Source organism: Juglans regia, chromosome 12 (assembly GCF_001411555.2).
Source record: "Juglans regia cultivar Chandler chromosome 12, Walnut 2.0, whole genome shotgun sequence".
Taxonomy (NCBI): Eukaryota; Viridiplantae; Streptophyta; class Magnoliopsida; order Fagales; family Juglandaceae; genus Juglans; species Juglans regia.
In genome coordinates, this window is record NC_049912.1 from 12,702,319 (window position 1) to 12,706,486 (window position 4,168).

Here is a 4,168-nt window from a genome sequence, read left to right on the forward strand (position 1 = left end):
AGGAAAGCCATGGCAGTTTGATAGGAAGGTGACTCGGTTAAGGAACATGTATAGTTTTGAAAAGGATGGAAAAACAATCAAACTTGCTCCTTTAACTGCAACACAGGTCCATGGGGATCAATTGAACCTGGAAAGTGAGGTTGCTCAAAAAAGAAAGAGTGAAAATGAGAATGATCAAAAAAGAAAAAGTGAAAAGGAGATTGAGCAAACAAGTAAGAGTGAAAGTGAGAATGAGCTAAAAAGCAAAAGTGAATGTGAGAGTGAATGTAAAATTGAGCTGAAAAGCAAGAGTGAAGGTGAGATTGGGAAGAAAAGAAATAGTGAAACCTCAAGAAAGAAAGAGAATGAGTTGAAAAACAATTGTAAGACCGAGAGTTCAAAACAAGAGAAGAGTGAAAGAAAAAGAGAGAGTGAAAAGAACAAAGAGAATGAGAGGAAAAAAGAGAATGAGGCGAAAACATCAAAAGAAAGAGATAGTGAAAAAGAAAATAGAGAGGTATTTGAGAGTCAAGAAAAAAGAGTTGAGCCACAAGAGGAAAAAGAAAAAGAGATTGCAGAGAGAAATAGAAATATAAAAGTGAGTTTTTATGCTAAGGCAAACTTTTATAATAACGAATTTAACGACTCTTTGCCTAGTGTTGTTGTTTCTTTGTTGCAGGGATATGAGGTCGTGATTCCTAACATTGTGTTTAGTGGATTGCCACCTATTAGGGAGATAGAGCCCTACATTGATTTTGTGCCAGGTGCGACAATTCCTAACCGACCTTTCTTGGAAGAACATGAGTTTTTGACACACTTAAAGGGACAAGGTAAGTTGTCGACTAGAATGCGTGCTAAGCGGGAAGATTGTATTTAGACTTTTCCTCATGTATTCAAATACAAACAAGGTATGGAAAATTTTGTGGTTGATGCTTTTGCAAGAAGGTATGTCATTGTCTTCATTTTAGATGTAAAATTGTTGAGACTTAAATATGATAAGAACTTGCATGCTAATGATGATGACTGTGCTAGTGTGTATGGAACATGTGGGAAAGCATCGTTTGGTAAGTTCTATAAACTAGATTGGTACTTGTTTAGAAATAATAGATTTTGTGTACCTACTAGTTTTATGCGTAAGTTGCGTATTTGTGATGGACATGGTGGTTTGTTGGGTAACCATGGTGTAAGGAAGACTTTTGTTTTGTTGCATGAACGTTTGTGGGAATATCATTTGCCTTTCAAAGTGTTGCATGAACGTTTGTGGAAGTATCAATTGTCATTCCTTGATGTGTTTCATGAACGTTTGTGGGAGTATCATTTGTCATACATTGACCTGTTGCATGAACGTTTGTGAGACTATTATTTGCCTTTCATTGAGTTTGCATATATTTGGGGTAGTCATCCTGGTGTCAAGAAAATATTAGACATTTTGCATGAACATTTATATTGGTTTAAGATGAAGAGAGATGTCAATTGTATTTGTGGAAGGTGCATTACATGTAGAAAGGCCAAATCTAAGGTTTTGCCACATTGGTTGCATACGCCCTTACCTATTCCTAGTGAGTCATGTGTAGACATATCTATGGACTTTGTTTTGGGGCTGCCTAGGAAAGAAAGGAGTAGAAATTCTATTTTTATGGTTATGGATGGATTTATAGAGTTTGCATATAACAGGACCATGCATACTACCACTTTATATTCTCCTTTTGAAATTGTTTATAGACTTAATCTATTTACTCCTTTAGATTTAATGTCTTTATCTGTTGACAACAGGAGTAGTTTGGATGGATGTTCTCAAATTCTTGAACAAATTAATGACAATGCATATGAAATCAATGATAATGTTACTAACATTTTTCCCTTTGATCCAGGTGGAGATTCGAGGTCGAATCCTTTTGAGGAGAGGGGGGGGAATGATGGGAACCAAGGTGGGCCTAGTCTTAAAGATATGTTGCAAGTTCCAGATGAGCCAAATACAAGTTCAAGGGCTTAAACGATAAAGATTATGCTTTGATTCATTTCATAAGCTATGGAAATGGCAACAACATGACTTATAGGCTTTGGACACTTGAAGGCTTTCAATTTATTTAATTAATTTCAAGGACCTATTTTATTTGCTTAGAATAATTGGGTTTATGCCTATGTAAGGGCATGTTTAGAAAGTTATTATTTTATTGAACTAGGGTTAGGGTTACTGTAGCCAAGTTACTGTAGCGCCGTACTGTAGCCACGGTACTGTTCACTCAGGGGTATTTTTGGAAGATGGGGTTTTATTTTATCTAGGGTTTAATTAGGTTTTGCTTTAAATACTCTATGTAGCCTCATTCTAATCAGATTATGAAGTTTATGAAATTTGATGAATTTATTCATTGTGAGTTGAGTTTTACTCCTCTTGTTCTTAATTGAACTTTTGAACTTATCAAAGGTAAATCACAACCTTTGTGGCGTTCCTCCTTTGTAATCTGGGCTCTTGAGACGGGTTCTTCAACGGGTCTAGATTTTCATATAATCTAGGTTCTTGAAACGAGTTCTCATCGGGTCTAGATTCTCCATCCATAGACTTGATTTTGGCTTTCTTGGGGAGTTTTCAAATTGACAGTGGGTTCAAGGGATTCCTTTCCCGCGGGTTCATATCAGTAGGCCAATCTTACTTCACACCTATTGAATCTTTGGGCAACTGGGAAGAGAGCAACTCTATTAAAGATCTGCCCCTTGGTCAACATAGTGGCCAAGAGGGTGTTCTTCGATAGATACAACCTCCATTTCTTTTCTTTTTAGTTCTGAAGTATAAGTTGTCTTAATCCTTGAGAAATCAACCTTTGGGACCGTCACTACACATCAACACAACACCTCCTGTACTTGGGAGGTAATAAAATTGGAGAACTAAGTTTTTCGCGCTATTGCCGGGGATTATTGACAATTTACAGGTCTGAAACAACAAGGCAAAAATAAGGGGAGACTAAGTGTGAACCTCTTCACACTTTCGTGATATCTAACCCTACCTTTTCTTTATCATTTGCCTGTTCTGTGTTTTGATTGTTTTGTGTTAAATTTTGAGTGCTTGGAGTAGAGACTATTCCTCTAGATTAGTTAGAACAGAACTTGTGACACACTCTGATTATGAGTCACTTTCATTTGAGTTATCCTCTGAGAGTCTTAGTATATCATGGCTGAAGAAGAACAAGATTTGAGGAGAGTGGAGAATCATAACAGGACTCTCAAAGATTATTTGCAACCTGCTAGGACTAGCTCACCCTCATGCATTATACAACCTTTTAATGCGAATAATTTCATTTTTAAACCTGGCATGATACCCCTTATACCTCATTTCCATGGTATGGAGTTTGAGAACCCATATTTGCACATCAAAGAATTTGAGGAGGTTTGTTCAACTTTTATGCATCGAACTTGTACTGAAGAAGTAATCAGACTCAAGCTTTTTTCCCTTTTCATTAAAAGACAAAGCCAAGACCTGGTTAAATTCTTTGAGGCCTAGATCCATAGGAACATGGAAATAGATGCAGACTGAGTTTTTAAAAAAATTCTTTCCTATACACAGAACCAATGCACTAAAGAGGCATATCATGAATTTTGCCCCAAAAGACACTGAAACCTTTTATTAGTGCTGGGAGAGGTTCAAGGATTTACTCAACGCTTGTCCTCATCATGGTATGAAAATAGAAGGATAATAAGTTTTTTCTATGAGGGTTTACAACCTAAGATGAGACAATTCGTAGAGACAATGTGCAATGGAGAGTTCTTTAATAAACAACTAGAAGTGGTCTTCAAGTACTTTGATTACCCGTCTGAAAATGCCCAGTCATGGTCTAACACCCGGGCCAGCCAAGCCCACTTTACAAAAATCCTTAGGTTTATTGTTATGGAAATCCCATTTGGGATAGAGTAAAATTTTGTGGAAGAGAGTTCAGACCTAAGATATTTTTTTTTGGTGGAATATAAATTTTTCAATAGGTTTGAGAATTAGGTTTAAAATCTGTTAATGGAACAAGTGGATCTTCACTCGTAAAATTTATAGGACAAGTACATTTTTTTTAAGGATGAGTCGAGGTCCAAAATCCATTTCTTTTATGATTTTCATATTATCCAAAACGTGGACCCAAATATTTAAAATGGTCTCTACCCGATCACCCCAGGGCCCACGCCCGTTTGGTGTAAACGGAGAGACGCA

The 4,168-nt window shown here is 36.7% G+C and overlaps 1 non-coding gene across 1 annotated transcript; it reads right to left on the reverse strand.

Annotated features, from left to right (window-relative positions):
- Nucleotides 1-3,545: 3,545 nt before the first annotated feature.
- LOC118344112 lies at nucleotides 3,546-3,652 on the reverse strand. Its single transcript, XR_004797877.1, has one exon. It is a non-coding gene; the product is annotated as a small nucleolar RNA R71 (small nucleolar RNA).
- Between the last annotated feature and the right edge of the window lie 516 nt (nucleotides 3,653-4,168).